At 45.6% G+C, this 19,678-nt stretch overlaps 1 protein-coding gene across 29 annotated transcripts in view; it reads left to right on the forward strand.

Moving 5' to 3' along the window:
• Positions 1 to 10,867: 10,867 nt before the first annotated feature.
• The window catches only part of LOC121572096 (receptor-type tyrosine-protein phosphatase delta-like), a 668,511-nt gene continuing 659,700 nt past the window's right edge, over positions 10,868 to 19,678 (forward strand). For 28 of the 29 annotated variants that reach the window (XM_045221719.1, XM_045221730.1, XM_045221722.1 and 25 more), the window contains exons 1-3: positions 10,868 to 10,981; positions 11,124 to 11,232; positions 11,357 to 11,393. The gene's annotated coding sequence lies outside the window, so the exon portion shown is untranslated. Of the gene's footprint in view, positions 10,986 to 11,123; positions 11,233 to 11,356; positions 11,394 to 19,678 lie in introns of all 29 variants that reach the window. The other variant, XM_041884003.1, reaches the window with a different exon arrangement.

Raw genomic sequence — 19,678 nt, forward strand, 5'->3', positions numbered from 1 at the left:
ATTACTAATCAGGACTGTATAACAGCTACAATTTATCTGAAATGTATTTGAAAATATTACTTATTTATTTTTGTTGGTACTGTATGCTATCAACAAACTGTATGATCGTGGTATTTTAGCACTATTTTACCCTCTTACATTTTTCCTAAGCCTCAATTGCGTTGATGGCCCCTATGTGAGGTATGATTTTGCACTGATGCGCTTGCGGACCGTTTGCCATATGCTTTTCACCCTAATAGCACTCCGTCTGGGTCTTGTCTACCCGCTTCTACAAAAGCGGCCCAGAATTTATTTACTGAATGTAAGCCATGTTAATTATTGAAGACTGATTGAGATCGCCTCTTAAAAATCACTCCTGCGGGAGCACACTTACTTTACTGTGCAGTAAGCTATTTAATAGGAGTGGCTTACAGTAGCCAAGCAGACAGGGAGAGTGAGAGGCCATCCGTAAATGCTTGCAAAAATCGTTTTTCAAAGACGAGATGCACATGGCCTGATAACTAGGCTTAGTGGCCGCCGAGAGGATGAACGGGGGGTGGTCATAGAGATTCAATATGGGTATATATAATATTCAGATGCCCTTATTTAAAACTGTTTCAATGCTCATTAGGGTGAAAGGGAGACATATCAACCATTTATTTTCAATAACGTCAGTAGGGACAAAGGCTGGACTGGAGTAGTGTTGGTTTGATACATCAGGCCTGACCTCATATGCGAGTAGCACGTGACACAGCGATAATTAGGTATCTGTAGGAGCGGGCGGAATCCTAATGAGGTCGAAGCTTCTTAGGTGTTCATTCCACATGCACAGATTTTTGACTTCTAAGCATTTATTGTCAGTCATTAGAGATTTTATAATAAGCTGGCAGATAATGGATGGAGTGTGACCTTCGCCGAATGTCATTTGGAAACGGGGGAAGTTAAATAAACCAAAGTTGCCAGTTACTTAGAGAGACACATCACAGAGATGGCAGGGATTCCTTGAGGTCGAAAGAGAAGAGACAGAGGGAAACATGTATTGTTTTAATTGCCAGTGCATGTAGCATGCAAATCTTATCATGTATTGTTATAAAAAAGGACCGTATGTGTTTGTTGACCTGGTAGTACCATGTCATATGGATGCCATGTGGCACTTGGAAATTCCACAAGTTTTAGCCCAAGGTACTATCCAGAGCATGTAAACATATTCTTATTTTGTACTTTTACCCCTTTTTCTCCCCAATTGATAGTTACAGTCTTGTCCCATCGCTGCAACTCCCCTACGGACTTTGGAGAGGTGAAGGTCGAGAGCCATGCGTCCTCCGAAACTGCCAAGCCACACTGCTTCTTGACACACTGCTCGCTTAACCCGGAAGCCAGCCACACCAATGTGTTGGAGGAAACACCGTCCAGCTGGTTGACCAACGTTAGCTTGCAGGCACCCGGCCCGCCACAAGGAGTCACTACAGCGCGATCGGACAAGGAAATCACGGCCGGCCAAACCTTCCCCTAACCCGGACGACTCTGGGTCAATTGTGCTCTGCCTCTCCCGGTCACGGCTGACTGTGACACAGGCTGGGATCGAACCCGGGTCTGTAGTGATGCCTCATGCACTGCGATGTAGTGCCTTAGACCGCTGCGCCACTCGTAAACATATTCTGCCAAGGTTTACAATTTTTTCCTTCTCATTAATTTAGCAACTGATAACAACTATTCACTCATTTGTGATAAAAAAAAAAAGCAGAGTTGAAATTAAAAAGCCGGTTTAGACAGCATTTCACATTTCCATGGTGCCCATTCAGTTGTGAGATAATTTGAGGACAATATTCTCCAAACATTACTACAATGTTTCTAGTCCAGCATAATGACTGGAATGGACAGAAGTTAATTTGCATTTGTGGAGTAACTGCCAGTGTGTGATATCAGTACCCATTGCAGCTATCTAATAAGTAGGGACGGGTACTCTCCTCAAGCATATCTGGCTTCCTTTGTCTCAAGCTTAATTAAGACTGTCTATGATGTCCCGGCCGTCACATTCATCTCTCACCATAGCATCCACATCATCAGGGATTAACCTGGAGAACTGTCTGTCGCCAACGATTGCCTCACCATTAGCTGAAATGCATAACAATGGTTGGGGGTTATCTTCGCGAGACCTCATTAGCATACAGCATAATGTTCACATCTTTGTAATTTATTTGAACATAGTTCTACTGTAAATGTGTTGGTGGCAGTGTTTCAAAATGTCCTACATGCTTTTAAAATACAGAGTGGCTGCGTTACCTTTATTCAGGACACATTGTCCCTAAACCACCTTACGTTCTGCGCATGTGGGTCGTTCTTGAATTACGGTGGCATTTGGGCATTGCATTTTAGATAAAAAAATTAACTTCATTTTGCTAGATTTGTATTTATTTAAATGTATTTGGGTACATATTCCCATTCTAAATCAACAATTCAACATTGTAAATCAACTAATACAAATTGTGGTCCTCTGTAGCTCAGCTGGTAGAGCATGGCGCTTGTAACGCTAAGGTAGTGGGTTCAATCCCAGGGACCACCCATACACAAAAAAAATGTATGCACGCATGACTGTAAGTCGCTTTGGATAAAAGCGTCTGCTAAATGGCATATTATTATTATAATACGGTGTGCATGGCCAAAGAGCTCTATTGTCATCTGTCATCTGACCAAAGCACCGGTTCCAATCCAAGTTCCAATGTCATTTAGCAAACTCCAGGCATTTACATTTGTTGGATGACATTAAAATAGAGCTCTTTGGCCATGCACACCAGTATTGGGTTTGGCGTTGAAATGAGAATGCAGAAAATAACCCCATACCTACTGTAAAATATGGTTGTGGAACTTTGCTGTTATGGGGCTATTTTACTTTCACTGGTCCTGGGACCCTTGTTAAGGTCAATGGCATCATCAACTTTACCCAGTACCAAGACATTGTAGCCAAAAACCTGGTTGCCTCTGCCAGGAGGCTGAAACTTGGCCAGAAGTGGATCTTCCAGCAAGACAATCTCAAACACAAATAAAAATCCACAAAGAAACATTTTGCAATGGCCACCTCAGTCTCCGGACTTGAACCCAATTGAAAACTTGTGGTTTGAATTGAAGAGGGCAGTCCATAAGTGCAGACGAAGGATATCAAGGATCTGGAAATATTTTGTATGAAGGAATGGTCTAAGATCCCTCCCAATGTGTTCGCCAACTCATAAAACATTTGAGAAAAAGGCTCAGTGCTGTTATCCTCACAATGTGAGGTACTGAAAGGTAAATTATTACTTGTTAAACAAATCCCTTTATCTGAGCAATTGTATTCGTATCAAATAATATAATTTCCCCCTTTTTTTACATGCAATATAGCTCAGTATTTTAATTATTTAATTCCTACTGTCATTTTTGCTTATCTTTATCAAGGGTGTCAATAATTTCTGACCCCCACTGTATATCTGTGTTTCAGGTGTTTCACAGTGGACTTGTAATAATAAAGTCTCTCGCAATGTGTCTGAAAGCTCATAATTTCTACACTGGGAAAGGCCAGACCGTGGTTAGCTCTCTCACTAATCTGGTGAGAGCTAATGATAGCTTCATAGGGGCAAGTACTTGTCACGTTGTATAATGATTAGAAGACAGGCTGAGGAATACGTATTAGGGGTTTTATTACTCCACCCAACACAAACACGTATATACAGTGGCTTGCGAAAGTATTCACCCCCCTTGGCATTTTTCCTATTTTGTTGCCTTATAACCTGGAATTAAAATTAATTTTGGGGGCGTTTGTATAATTTCATTTACACAACATGCCTACCAATTTGAAGATGCAAAATATTTTTTATTGTGAAACAAACAAGAAATAGGACAAAAAAATAGAAAACTTGAGCGTGCATAACTATTCAGAACTTGGGAAGGTTGAACACCAGACGGGCTGTGGCATTCTGGATGAGTTGTAGGGGTTTAATGGCACAGGCAGGGAGCCCAGCCAACAGTGAGTTGCAGTAATCCAGACGGGAGATGACAAGTGCCTGGATTAGGACCTGTGCCGCTTCCTGTGTAAGGCAGGGTAGTACTCTCCGAATGTTGTAGAGCATGAACCTACAGGATCGGGTCACCGCCTTGATGTTAGCGAAGAACGACAGGGTGTTGTCCAGGGTCACGCCAAGGCTCTTCGCACTCTGGGAGGAGGACACAATGGAGTTGTCAACCGTGATGGCGAAATCATGGAACGGGCAGTACTTCCCCGGGAGGAAGAGCAGCTCCGTCTTGCCAAGGTTCAGCTTGAGGTGGTGATCCGTCATCCACACTGATATGTCTGCCAGACATGCAGAGATGCGATTCGCCACCTGGTTATCAGAAGGGGGAAAGGAGAAGATTAGTTGTGTGTCGTCTGCGTAGCAATGATAGGAGAGGCCATGTGAGGATATGACAGAGCCAAGTGACTTGGTGTATAGCGAGAATAGGAGAGGGCCTAGAACTGAGCCCTGGGGGACACCAGTGGTAAGAGCACGTGGTGCGGAGACAGATTCTCGCCACGCCACTTGGTAGGAGCGACCGGTCAGGTAGGACGCAATCCAAGAGTGAGCCGCGCCGGAGATGCCCAGCTCGGAGAGGGTGGAGAGGAGGATCTGATGGTTCACAGTATCAAAGGCAGCAGACAGGTCTAGAAGGACAAGAGCAGAGGAGAGAGAGTTAGCTTTAGCAGTGCAGAGAGCCTCCGTGACACAGAGAAGAGCAGTCTCAGTTGAATGACCAGTCTTGAAACCTGACTGGTTTGGATCAAGTAGGTCATTCTGAGAGAGATATCAAGAGAGTTGGCTAAAGACGGCACGCTCAAGAGTTTTGGAGAGAAAAGAAAGATGGGATACTGGTCTGTAGTTGTTGACATCAGAGGGATCGAGTGTTGGTTTTTTGAGAAGGGGTGCAACTCTCGCTCTCTTGAAGACGGAAGGGACATAGCCAGCGGTAAAGGATGAGTTGATGAGCGAGGTGAGGTAAGGGAGAAGGTCACCGGAGATGGTCTGGAGAAGAGAGGAGGGGATAGGGTCAAGCGGGCAGGTTGTTGGGCGGCCGGCCGTCACAAGTCGCAAGATTTCGTCTGGAGAGAGAGGGGAGGAAGAAGTCAAAGCATAGGGTAGGGCAGTGTGAGCAGGACCAGCAGTGTCATTTGACTTAACAAACGAGGATCGGATGTCGTCAACCTTCTTTTCAAAATGGTTGACGAAGTCATCCACAGAGAGGGAGGAGGGGGGAGGGGGAGGAGGATTCAGCAGGGAGGAGAAGGTGGCAAAGAGCTTCCTAGGGTTAGAGGCAGATGCTTGGAATTTAGAGTGGTAGAAAGTGGCTTTAGCAGCAGAAACAGATGAAGAAAATGTAGAGAGGAGGGAGTGAAAAGATGCCAGGTCCGCAGGGAGTCTAGTTTTCCTCCATTTCCGCTCGGCTGCCCGGAGCCCTGTTCTGTGAGCTCGCAATGAGTCATCAAGCCACGGAGCAGGAGGGGAGGACCGAGCCGGCCGGGAGAATAGGGGACATAGAGAGTCAAAGGATGCAGAAAGGGAGGATAGGAGGGTTGAGGAGGCAGAATCAGGAGATTGGAGGGTGAAGGATTGAGCAGAGGGAAAAGATGATAGGATGGAAGAGGAGAGAGTAGCGGGAGAGAGAGAGCGAAGGTTGCGACGGCGCATTGCCATCTGAGTAGGGGCAGAGTGAGTAGTGTTGGAGGAGAGCGAGAGAGAAAAGGATACAAAGTAGTGGTCGGTGACTTGGAGGGGAGTTGCAGTGAGATTAGTAGAAGAACAGCATCTAGTAAAGATGAGGTCAAGCGTAATGCCTGCCTTGTGAGTAGGGGGGGACGGTGAGAGGGTGAGGTCAAAAGAGGAGAGGAGTGGAAAGAAGGAGGCAGAGAGAAATGAGTCAAATGTAGACGTAGGGAGGTTGAAGTCACCCAGAAATGTGAGGGGTGAGCCATCCTCAGGAAAGGAACTTATCAAGGCGTCAAGCTCATTGATGAACGTTATTTATTTTTTAGCATTTTTAGAAACAAGTAATTATTTTCATTTCACTTCACCAATTTGGACTATTTTGTGTATGTCCATTACATGAAATCCAAATAAAAATATATTTAAATTACAGGTTGTAATGCAACAAAATAGGAAAAATGCCAAGGGGGATGAAAACTTTTGCAAGGCACTGTATATACAAAAGGGATGTAACCCAAACAAAGAGTGAGGTGTAACCTCTTGTCTTGACTTGCCCTCATGGGTTGAGGATCAAACATGCCGGCTAGGCAAAGGTTTGAACACCCCCTTTCCTGGGGGCAGTTTTATGACCGGTCGTAAATACTGTGCAGACTTTCTCTTCCTTGCCATGAAGTATTGGGAGAAAGGACCCCTTTGTTAACAAAGGAAGTCTTCCCGCCAAGACTCCAACATCCAAAAGTGCATAATGAAACAATATTCCTACTTTAAAAAATGTGGGTAATGGTCGGTAGGGACTTAAAGAACAATCATATTCAATTCGTTACTATGTTGTGATGTCATTAAAGACGGTGGAACAACATAACTGTATCTCTGGGGGTGTACACTTCCCAATTGTTGTATAAAACGAATGATTAAGTATAATAATACTTTTGTGAAGATACAATGTGATTTTAGCATTCTAGATGAGATTATTGTTTTCCATATTGATTTGTTCTCAGTGAGTGGCCACGCCCAGATGACCACAAACATGATGGAACGCCCCTTTTACCCCGAGTGTATAAAAAGCCTTGAAAAACATTTTAACATTAGACCAGCAGACGTGAAGCGTGAGCTAAATGTTGCAAATGGTTGAATTTCTACCAGACCAGGAAGCCCATGGCTTAAAATGGTTCACACTCTAGAAGACCAGCAGACGTGAAGCGTGAGCCAAACGTTACAAAATGGTTTAAAACTACAACTCCATTACCAAAGGAAGACCAAGCATACTACGGTATAAGCTGGATGTTGCAAATGGTTGAATTTCTACAAGACCAAGAAGCGTGAAGCTGAAGCTACATGTTACAAAATGGTTAGACCAGAAAGACCAGAAAACGTGAGACGTTAGTCCACACATTTGAAATGAAGAAACTCTGCAACTCTCAACCTCTACACGAAGTGAAGAAGAAGACAATGCACTAGACTTTATATCATTTCAGTCTGCAGCTGGCATGTATAGTCGTCTAGAGAACTTTCACTAAAGACACAAGTTGGAAAGGACAATCCCTCTCTGATAACCGCTGGTACATCTGAAGTATCCATTATATCCCACTACGACCAGAAACTCTACCAAGGACATTGGGATCTCTGGTGGGCAAACCAGAATCTTACATCATCAACTCAACTATCGAGGACAGCTACAAGTAAATACATGTTGCATTTTTTATCCGAATTAGCGTTTAGTGGGGTTTTAAGCATTTGTATTTCCATGAGCGTAGTTTCCAAAGTAACCACGATAGTTTGAATCTCTGTCTCTCCCTTCCACTCTGACCCTCCTTTTACCCAAACATTCATGCTATTGTTAGTCCAGTCCACTAGGGACCTGTTTTCATTGTATTACGTTAGTAATCAATAACTTATGTGTGTGTGTGTGTTTGTATTGTGTTATTATTTAGTTATTTAGTAAATAAATAATTAAGCCAATTTGTGTATTGCTGATTCATCAATAAGGTTAGGGTTCTTGCAGGTTCAAGGATTATGCGACGTTCAGAATGAGACTGATAAGAGGTAATTATTTAATAAGTGACTGTTATCGATATGTATAACATATATACCTGTATATTCTAAGAGTTTAATTCGGGATATGGTAACTCATTAAACAACTTATTCCATGGAGCCCCAAAATTCCTAATGAGTTAATTGTTACATGATTAATTTAATCGAATGACAATTAAACATAATTAGGTGATTCGATAAATAACAGTCATACATTAAAGTAAGTCACGTCACGACACTCTACACAATACACGGGACGAGACCCGTAAACAACCAGAGCACAATACACGGTACTCACGAGACCAACGGACATGGGACAATAATCGACAAGGACAATGGGGAACAGAGGACACATATATACACATACTAATCAGGGGGAATGGGAACCAGGTGTGCGTAATGAGACAAGACAGTCCGGGGTTGGTGGTAATGACCTATGTCAGTGACGCCTAGAAAGCCGGTGACGTAGACCTCCGGAACTGGTGAACGGACTGAGCAGCAGAACCGGGGGGATCTGTGACAGTACTGTACTACCCTCTCCCTCTTCTCCTCACCCACCCCCATCCGTTATGCCCATATACAGTGGTCCACACTATATCAGCAAACAAAAAAATTCAGCATTTTACACCAATGAATATTCAATGACCTTCCCATCCCAAAAAAAAGAAAGAAATTGAAGACACTCAAAGTTACACACACTCAAACGTAGCACACACTGTAGGATTGGTTCTAATGAATTCCTAGCCAAACAAAATATGCAAATCCTTTTTGTACTGTAATCCAGGAGAAATCACAAGAGGAGTCAAGACTGGCAGAGTCACAGAACATGTACCCCTTGAAACTGTGGAAAAACGAATGTTCCATATGATTCAAGTGTCCAAGAATAATATTGATGACTCATAACCATCACCTTGTTCCCGTATAGACCAGAATGGATGTCACATGCAGAAATTGCATTGAACAACACTGAGTTTCACCCACTCAACTTCGACAGACAGTGTACAGTACACTCTTAGAAAAAAAGGGTTCCAAAAGGGGTCTTCAACTGTCCCCATAAGATAACCCTTTTGGGTTCCAGGTAGAACCCTTTTGGGTTCCATGTAGAACCCTCTGTAGAAAGGGTTCTACATAGAATCCAAAAGGGTTTTACCTGGAACCAAAAAGGGTTCTTCAAAGGGTTCTCCAATGGGGACAGCCGAATAACCCTTTTAGGTTAAGATAGCACCTTTTTTCTAAGAGTGTATACAGCATTACTCTGGCTGATACCCAATATATATTTTTGCAGTAAAATGTTGAATTTACCTGAGGTTTCAAAATAATGCAAATGCTTTTCATTTGTTCTGTTTTTAAAAAATTTGTTTATGTGAATTTTAATCCAATTCAACCTCACACCCAATTATCAGTTTGTTTTGTTTCACAGTCTCATCTCCTGTGTGAATGTCACAGTGAGAGTGGTAAAGCTCCTCAGAGTCAATAGAATGAAAGGCTATAGGTTACATAGATCAATGCAGCCATGAGTTATACGTTGCAAAGTGATGCATTACACAATAACAATTTAAAAAATAATTGTCCCCCCCCCACTTTCACCCACTTTGTCAAAACAACAGCTGATGGAATTAAGATTGCATTTTCAATTTTGCCATGACTGTGTCTGCAACTGTCTGTGTTTGTGAGCAGAAAATAAGGGACTGGGTTAAAGGTACACTCTGTACATTTCATTTCCAGTCAAAACAAAAATCATATCCATGCTCATTGTCCTGCTATCTGTCTGGAAGAAAACATTATATTCAAATCACATGGACAACATGACACTTCCACAGGTGCCATCATTCCCCGGGGGAATACATGCATACATGTGATGATCCTTTCGCTAGTCACAACACATCCACAAAAGGTCAAGAGTACTTTTGGAATGCAGTTCTTGCAAATGGAGAGTGCAACTTTGGGCTGTGAATACAAAGGTAACATCGACCCTCGTTGCCATGGAGCCAATGGATGGACATGTTAACAAACTCCCAAAGCACCCAATATCTTTCCGTAAGGGTGAAACATCTCCATGACTTGGTACCAGGGCTCCCTAGTTTGGTAACCTTTAACCATGTGAAATGTATGAGTGGGTGAGGTATCGATACTGTAATCTGTGTTTTCTGCCCCACTGCCTCGATTTCACATCAATTAAAGGTGTCCTCTACTTGACTTGACCATCAAGTAGAGGACATTGATTTGGTAAACAGCTGAGGAATGGGGCTGGGGAAATTTAACCGCTCTCAAATTCATAGACAGAGCTATGGATGCAAGGACTGGCCATCCATAAATTCAAAATGATAGTTTTAACCATGTGTTTGTTTACAATAACATTGTTTGCAAAAATAGAGTAAAAAAATATTATGTTGGGTTCTGATGGGGTACGGCAGTTGAACTAAGCAGATGAGACATTGAAGTTATATTCTTATAAGATTCTAAGGGTATATCATAATTAAGTTAAACGTATATATCATACATGTAAATAATTTATTTAACATCATCCTTCCCTCTTTGAATAAGCACATTATCATACACATTTAAACCCAAACACTGAGATACACACACAAACTCCAATATCTGATGATCATTATAGTGCTTTATAGGGCCAATAAGATATACTGTAGCTGTATTGGATTTGATTCTACATTTTAAAACACATTTTCAACTAAATTAATATCACGTGAATAATTCTGCAGGTTGCACGCTGGTTAATTGCCCAGGACAGGTGCGCGCAAAGGTTGAACAAGCAGTTTGCCTCCCAAGTTCAAATATCTGCTTTATGCCAATGTTTTAGCGAAACAAGCACAGTGCGCCGCCGTGGGAGACGTTTTATATGCGTAACCAATCAATTTCTAATGGATTTATTCTCGACATAGAAATCAAGAGATAGGCCTAACAATTTATTGTCTGCGGATCGTTGACAGATATTTAGGGAAGGGGAGAACAAATCCTACCCGAGTTTGTTGCTCTACTAGCCGGCCATCAAGTGGCAAGATAGAGAAATGCATGCGTGTGCGTGTGTGTGTGGAAAGCATCTTATCTGGGATGCTTTCTTCCCCGCGCACCCCTCCCCTCTCCTCTCTGGCTCGCGCGCTCGGAGCCGCTCGCTTTCCAGCCATTGCCAGGAGTGGTAGGCTACAATTTGACAGCAGTAGCGCTGGCTTTCTAAAAGAAGCTTTGCTCTCACTTTTCTGTCTGTCTCATTACCGCTCTCATTGTCTCTTTCGACAGCGAGAAACGGAGTAGGTACCTACTCTCCTCCTCACCCTTTATTATGAATAGCATTTTTTTTTTGCTGCACAAATGTTCATTTTATTACTTTTTTTGGGAACCCCGATTCTAACGGAATTTGTTGTGGCTGTTTTGGTGTCTTCTCTCTTTCAGTTCACTTGGGGCCTGTATTTGGAATAAGAAAGCATTGCTGTTTTCTGACTGGAGAGAAGGAAGATAGGACTCCTCTGGATTTCCTACGGAATTGTATCTGGACGCCTTGGTAAGTGGTCCTTTGCGTCGCTTAGAAAGAGGTCAGGCTAACACAATTGATAAATCCCAGTTTGTCGACATGAGTGTATAATTCAATCACATAATTTATTCTCCCTTTTGTCATTTAATTACAGTTACCGAGGCTTTTGAATTCTTCAGCCGGGATATATAGTAAGTAGCATTTAGACTTTTTCTCGCATTATTATCTGCAGAGATGGTGCCTACTTTACAGCCTTTTAGAAGTGTCGGGTTCATGAGTTGTGTAAGCAATTTTTTTGCAAGTTATGTTTTGTGACGTTTTATTATTTACATGACATAGGCACACAGAGCAGACATTTCAGCTCATCATGGAAGTGTGATTTCGGATGCTTTTCAGACGAGCACTTGTTCACCTTGCCCTTAGTTATGTTGTCTGCTCATTTATGAAGATATCTGTTCAGCTACCTACACTCTCCAGGACTCCCATTTTCAATATTCAATGTCTGCCTTAAACTTCCTTATCTAATCTAGGCTACTTATCTTCCAAAGAGATTGGGAGAGGTGGTCCATGTATGCCAAAACTCTGAATTCATCAGGAGGGGCCGCAGTGGCTCGCGGGTCTGTGTACCCACATCCATTCCCACCACATATGCGGTCAACTGATTTATGCAATCTATTTGTGCAGTTAAACTACTTAACTATCTTACCTAAATGCATTATACCAGTAGCCTTTTGGGGGCCCTAAGCAAGATTTGGTTGGTGGGTCACCCCACCTTACGGGCAAAACATTTTACTGGCCCCTGTCTTAATGGCGGAGAGAAACATTTACGTTTTAAAGTCAATTTTCTGCAATTCTAACACTTTGCTATGTGGCGGAGATACATTTTTGAAATGTTATAACAAATTTCCTGCAATTCTACTCATTTTGCTATGAGGTGGAGAGAAATGTTAGCCTTTTTAAAGCAAATTTCCTGCAATTCTACACATTTTGCCATGACTTATGCAATGCTAATATGATATCTGAGAGAGTGACTAACAAACCTGCCCTGTGTGCCCGTTTGGTATTCGGACATGATTACTAGAAGTTTAGATAGCTGGCTAGACTAACTTACCAATCATTTTTTCCCCCCGCTGACATGGCTAATTGAGTGACTGTCAGTGACTAACATACCAAGAGACAAACTTGAAATTGAACCTTGCGTATTCTACTATTCTAACTCTCAACAGTAAGTTGAGACCCCTAATATATATATATTTTTTAATGGTAGAGGGCCCCATTTTTGGAAATTGATCCGCCCGCGGCCCACCAGTTGTCCATCCCTGATGCATATCTGTTGTCCACATGGTTGATGAAAACGATGCTGTGATGCTCCCTTTTTTAAAAGATGCTAAATATCACAGAACATGTGAGGAAACTTCTCTTGAAAGGTGCTGCTGTATGCGTTACATTGGGAGGGGCTGGGGTTTGTAGGCTACTGTATGTATGTGCAAACATCATCACTTGGGAGTGTAAAGTTATTCCAGTGGTGTCATGTCAGGAGAGAGGGTGTGTGTGTGTGCGTGCACTCGCTGCTCTCCTTTGGATAGACACTTTACATGTCAAATATGATTGTTGAATCACTGCTGATTGACATAAATAGTATTGCCCACTGCTGCACTGAGAGGGGCATGTTTGTTTGACCTCCATCAATGTCATGTGAATCCGCAGCATTTACTCCGTTCTGATTTTGGACATTCTGTGTTGCATTTTTTTTTGCGGAGAGTGTTGAGTGGTTTATCCCACGTAATCATGTCTCTCAATTTGAACTCCGATCAAATCAGTGCAATTTGCAATGGCAGTGTATAAAATCAAAAGTATACTAATTGAATGACCTTACAATGAAACAGCTGTTGGTCTCAACCATTGAAACCCTTGGAGGGGGATGCTAAAACCACCTTTCGGTTAATATGTGCTTCCTATACACCCAGGAGAGGCAGTTGTGAAAAGTGAAAGAAGGCAAGAGAAAGTCACACATTCCTCCGCTGTATTGCAGAGTGACACAGGGTTAAGTGAGAATGACCATGAAGGTAAAGTGATAGCCTTATAGGTCTTTCTGTCCCCGGGGAGATGGAGGGAGGATAGTGTAGCCCATCAATATGGACTACATGGAGTCAATCATGACGTAGACACAAATACATGCAGGCAATTACATATTGTTAATCATGAATATACTGTTTTATTGTAGCGGGTGATTTGGACGGAGTCAGGTGCAGGAGGTATAAATCACAGAATAAAGGTTTATTTGACCAATACAGTGGTTAGCAGCAATGCGTAAAACAACTGCAGTGCGACTTAACGGCGCACTGGGAAAAACAAAACACACGGGTGAATATCCCGGCGATAAAGTACATAATGCTACACTGAGGTATCGACACCTCCACATGGAAACAATCACACACAAAGACATGGGGTGCAGAGGGAATACTTATACAGGGACTGATGAGGGGATATGAACCAGGTGTGTGTAAAAAACAAGACAAAACAACTGGAATGATGATAAGAGTAGCGGCAGTGGCTAGAAGGCCGGTGACGATGAACGCCAAAGCCTGCCTGTACAAGGAGAGGAGGCAGCTTCGGAGGAAGTCGTGACAATACCCCCCCTCTTCACGTGCAGCTCCAGCAGTGCGCTGACAACGGCCTAGGGGACGGCCAGGAGGATCCGGATGGCGGCGGTGGAAATCAGGGAGGGATCAAGGACATCCTTCACCGGGACCCAGCACCGCTCCTCCGGACCGTACCCCTCCCACTCCACGAGGTACTGAAGGCCCCCCACCCAACGTCTCAAATCCAGGGGTACACCGGGGGCCCCTCAATGTCCAGAGGGGGCGGAGGGACCTCCCGCACCTCAGACTCCTTGAGCGGACCAGCCACCACCCGCCCGAGGAGAGACACGTGAAACGAGTGGTTAATACGGTAATCAGGAGGGAGTAGCAACCTTTACATAACCTTATTTACTCTCCTCAGGACTTTGAACGGCCCCACAACCGTGGGCTCAGCTACCGGCAGGGCAGGCGGAGGGGCAGGTTCCGGGTCGAGAGTCAGTGTTGGCCTTCTGGCGACGCACGGCGCGTTGGAGGTGGAAGTGGGTAGCGTTCCACGTCTCCTCCGCGTGCCGAAACCAGTCGTCCAGTCTGGCTCTGATGCCACGTTGCCAGGACCGGCTGATACCCTAAAACACATTGAAATGGTGACAGGTTAGTGGAGGAGTGGCGGAGAGAGTTCTGTGCATATTCGGCCTATGGCAAGAACAACGACCACTCCCTCGGCCTATCCTGGCAGTAGGACCGCAGGAACCTACCCACATCCTGATTCATCCGTTCCACCTGCCCATTAGATTCGGGGTGAAACCCAGAGGTCAGGCTGACCGAGACCCCTAGACGTTCCATGAACGCCTTCCAGACCCTGGACGTAAACCGGGGACCCTGGTCAGACACTATGTCCTCTGGCACCATGTAGTGCCGGAAGACGTGAGTTAACAGGGCTTCCGCAGTTTGCAGGGCCGTGGGGAGACCGGGCAGAGGAAGGAGGCTTTAGAGAAGCGGTCCACAACAACCAGGATCGTGGTGTTACCCTGAGAGAGGGGAAGATCAGTTAGGAAATCAATGGATAAGTGGGACCATGGCCGTTGTGGAACTGGTAAGGGATGTAACTTACCCGCTGGAAGGTGCCTAAGTGCCTTACTCTGGGAGCACACCGAGCAGGAGGAGACATACACCCTCACGTCCTTAGCCAAGGTAGGCCACCAGTACTTCCCAGTCAGACAGCGCACTGTATGGCCGATCCCTGGGTGACCAGAGGAGGGGGACATGTGTGCCCAATAGATAAGACAATCACGGACACTAGACGGCACGTAACGAAGCCCAGTGGGGCACTGAGGTGGAGATGGCTCTGTGCATAACGCCCGCTCTATGTCCACGTCCAGTGCCCACACCACCAGGGCCACAATGCAGGAGGCCGGGAGTATGGGCGTTTTGTCAATGGGCCTCTCCTCTGGGTCATACAGCCATGACAGTGCGTCTGCCTTCACGTTCTTCATGCCTGGTATATAGGACAGCGTGAAATCAAACTGGGTGAAGAACAAGGCCCAACTGCCTGGTGAGGGTTCAGCCTCCTCGCTGCCCAGATGTACTCCAGGTTTAGGTGGTCAGTCCAGACGAGGAAAGGGTGTTTCGCCCCCTTGAGCCAGTGTCTCCACGCTGTCAGGGCTCTGACAACAGCCAACAGCTCCCGATCACCAATGTCATAGTTCTGCTCCGCCGGGCAGAGCTTCTTAGAGAAGAAGGCACAGAGGCGGAGCTTGGGTGGCGTGCCCGAGCGATGGGATAGGACAGCGCCTACCCCTACCTCGGACGCATCCACTTCCACTACGAATGGCAATGATGGATCAGGATGGGCCAGTACCGGGGCTGAGGTGAACAGAGCCCTCAGGATACTGAAAGCCCTGTCAGTCTCAGCAGACCAGCGGAGCCGAGACTGCCCACCCTTCAATAGAGAGGTTATGGGAGCTGCGACCTTGCCAAAGCCCCAGTTTACCCTCCGAAAGTAATTGGCAAAGCCAATGAAACGCTGCACCTCCTTTACCGTGGTTGGAGTCGGCCAATTACACACGGCTGAAATCAATCAATTTTATTTTATATAGCCCTTCTTACATCAGCTAATATCTCGAAGTGCTGTACAGAAACCCAGCCTAAAACCCCAAACAGCTAGTAATGCAGGTGTAGAAGCATGGTGGCTAGGAAAAACTCCCTAGAAAGGCCAAAACCTAGGAAGAAACCTAGAGAGGAACCAGGCTATGAGGGGTGGCCAGTCCTCTTCTGGCTGTGCCGGGTGGAGATTATAACAGAACCATGCCAAGATGTTCAAAAATTTTCATAAGTGACAAGCATGGTCAAATAATAATCAGGAATAAATCTCAGTTGGCTTTTCATAGCCGATCATTAAGAGTTGAAAACAGCAGGTCTGGGACAGGTAGGGGTTCCATAACCGCAGGCAGAACAGTTGAAACTGGAATAGCAGCAAGGCCAGGCGGACTGGGGACAGCAAGGAGTCACCACGGCCGGTAGTCCCGACGTATGGTCCTAGGGCTCAGGTCTCTCAGTTGGCTTTTCATAGCCGATCATTAAGAGTTGAAAACAGCAGGTCTGGGACAGGTAGGGGGTTTCGTAACCGCAGGCAGAACAGTTGAAACTGGAATAGCAGCAAGGCCAGGCGGACTGGGGACAGCAAGGTGTCAGCATGCCCGGTAGTCCTGACGTATGGTCCTAGGGCTCAGGTTCTCAGAGAGAAAGAGAGAACGAGAGAATTAGAGAGAGCATACTTAAATTCACACAGGACACTGGATAAGACAGGAGAAGTACTCCAGGTATAACCAACTAACCCCAGCCCCCCGACACATAAACTACTGCAGCATAAATACTGGAGGCTGAGACAGGAGCGGTCCGGAGACACTGTGGCCCCATCCGAAGAAACCCCCGGACAGGGCCAAACAGGAAGGATATAACCCCACCCACTCTGCCAAAGCACAGCCCCCGCACCACCAGAGGGATATCCTCAACCACCAATTTACAATCCTGAGACAAGGCCGAGTATAGCCCACAGAGGTCTCCACCACAGCACAAACCAATGGGGGGCGCCAACCCAGACAGGAAGATCACGTCAGTAACTCAACCCACTCAAGTGACGCAATGCGGTCTCCCTCCATCTCCACACCAGAGGTGGTGATGTGGTATCCGAGGAAGGAGATGGGTTGTTGGAAGAACAGACACTTTTCTGCCTTGGCATACATTTACATTTACATTTATGTCATTTAGCAGACGCTCTTATCCAGAGTGACTTACAAATTGGTGCATTCACCCTATAGCCAGTGGGATAACCACTTTACAATTTATCTTTTTTTTTTTTTTTTTTTTTTTGGGGGGGTAGAAGGATTACTTTATCCTATCCCAGGTATTCCTTAAAGAGGTGGGGTTTCAAATGTCTCCGGAAGGTGGTGAGTGACTCCGCTGTCCTGGCGTAGTGAGGGAGCTTGTTCCACCATTGGGGTGCCAGAGCAGCGAACAGTTTTGACTGGGCTGAGCGGGAACTATGCTTCCGCAGAGGAAGGGAGCCAGCAGGCCAGAGGTGGATGAACGCAATGCCCTCGTTTGGGTGTAGGGACTGATCAGAGCCTGAAGGTACGGAGGTGCCGTTCCCCTCACAGCTCCATAGGCAAGCACCATGGTCTTGTAACAGATGCGAGCTTCAACTGGAAGCCAGTGGAGTGTGCGGAGGAGCGGGGTGACGTGAGAGAACTTGGGAAGGTTGAACACCAGACGGGCTGCGGCATTCTGGATGAGTTGTAGGGGTTTAATGGCACAGGCAGGGAGCCCAGCCAACAGCGAGTTGCAGTAATCCAGACGGGAGATGACAAGTGCCTGGATTAGGACCTGTGCCGCTTCCTGTGTAAGGCAGGGTCGTACTCTCCGAATGTTGTAGAGCATGAACCTGCAGGATCGGGTCACCGCCTTGATGTTAGCGGAGAACGACAGGGTGTTGTCCAGGGTCACGCCAAGGCTCTTCGCACTCTGGGAGGAGGACACAACGGAGTTGTCAACCGTGATGGCGAGATCATGGAACGGGCAGTCCTTCCCCGGGAGGAAGAGCAGCTCCGTCTTGCCAAGGTTCAGCTTGAGGTGGTGATCCGTCATCCATACTGATATGTCTGCCAGACATGCAGAGATGCGATTCGCCACCTGGTTATCAGAAGGGGGAAAGGAGAAGATTAGTTGTGTATCGTCAGCGTAGCAATGATAGGAGAGGCCATGTGAGGATATGACAGAGCCAAGTGACTTGGTGTATAGCGAGAATAGGAGAGGGCCTAGAACTGAGCCCTGGGGGACACCAGTGGTGAGAGCACGTGGTGCGGAGACAGCTTCTCGCCACGCCACTTGGTAGGAGCGACCGGTCAGGTAGGACGCAATCCAAGAGTGAGCCGCGCCGAAGATGCCCAGCTCGGAGAGGGTGGAGAGGAGGATCTGATGGTTCACAGTATCAAAGGCAGCAGACAGGTCTAGAAGGACAAGAGCAGAGGAGAGAGAGTTAGCTTTAGCAGTGCGGAGAGCCTCCGTGACACAGAGAAGAGCAGTCTCAGTTGAATGACCAGTCCTGAAACCTGACTGGTTTGGATCAAGAAGGTCATTCTGAGAAAGATAGCAAGAGAGTTGGCTAAAGACGGCACGCTCAATAGTTTTGGAAAGAAAAGAAAGAAGGGATACTGGTCTGTAGTTGTTGACATCAGAGGGATCGAGTGTTGGTTTTTTGAGAAGGGGTGCAACTCTCGCTCTCTTGAAGACGGAAGGGACATAGCCAGCGGTCAAGGATGAGTTGATCAGCGAGGTGAGGTAGGGGAGAAGGTCACCGGAGATGGTCTGGAGAAGAGAGGAGGGGATGGGATCAAGCGGGCAGGTTGTTGGGCAGCCTGCAGTCACAAGTCGCAAGATTTTATCTGGAGAGAGAGGGGAGAAAGAAGTCAAAGCATAGGGTAGGGCAGTGTGAGCAGGACCAGCAGTGTCATTAGACTTAACAAACGAGGATCGGATGTCGTTAACCTTCTTTTCAAAGTGGTAATTACTGTACCATAATTGAGGGTAATATTTTGCATAGCAGAGAGAGGTCAGCACTAAGGATATCTTTGTGGATCGTGATGGCAAGATTAAGCTTGAGTGCTTTAATGTAGCCCTCAGGTAGCAGTTTTGCTGGTGTTGGTCATAATTAGTTAGAGCTATCGCATGCTGTAAATGCAAAGAATAGCCTACATGGAAGTATCTGTCTTTCTGTCTGTCCGCTTGCAATATTGAGGCCATTGTTATTTTATCATCAAACTATGAATGAAGTATTAATATGGACGTTACTTGAATATGAATTTATACCATCGTGTCTAATCTCCTTAACTGGGCTTTAAAATGGTGATGCTATCATGTCTCGGTAGATGTATAGAAGTCGTCTCATAATATTTGACCTTTTTTGTTTGAGGAAAGTCAACTATTCCTTTGAATAGCACGGCAAGATCACACACACGATTGACATCACAGCACTACGAAAAGCATTGCAGTTTCACACACGTTTCCTTACATGTTACATAATTCCTGAGTGGCGCAGTGGTCTAAGGCACTGCATCGCAGTGCTAACTGTGCCACTAGAGATCCTGGTTCGAATCCAGGCTCTGTCGCAGCCGGCCGCGACCGGGAGACTCATGGGCGGCGCACAATTGGCCCAGCGTCGTCCAGGGTAGGGGAGGGAATGGCCGGCAGGGATGTAGCTCAGTTGATAGAGCATGGTGTTTGCAACGCCAGGGTTGTGGGTTCGATTCCCACGGGGGGCCAGTATAAAAAAAATATATATATATATATGTGTATTCACTAACTGTAAGTCGCTCTGGATAAGAGCGTCTGCTAAATGA

This window comes from Coregonus clupeaformis, chromosome 8 (genome assembly GCF_020615455.1).
Source record: "Coregonus clupeaformis isolate EN_2021a chromosome 8, ASM2061545v1, whole genome shotgun sequence".
Taxonomy (NCBI): Eukaryota; Metazoa; Chordata; class Actinopteri; order Salmoniformes; family Salmonidae; genus Coregonus; species Coregonus clupeaformis.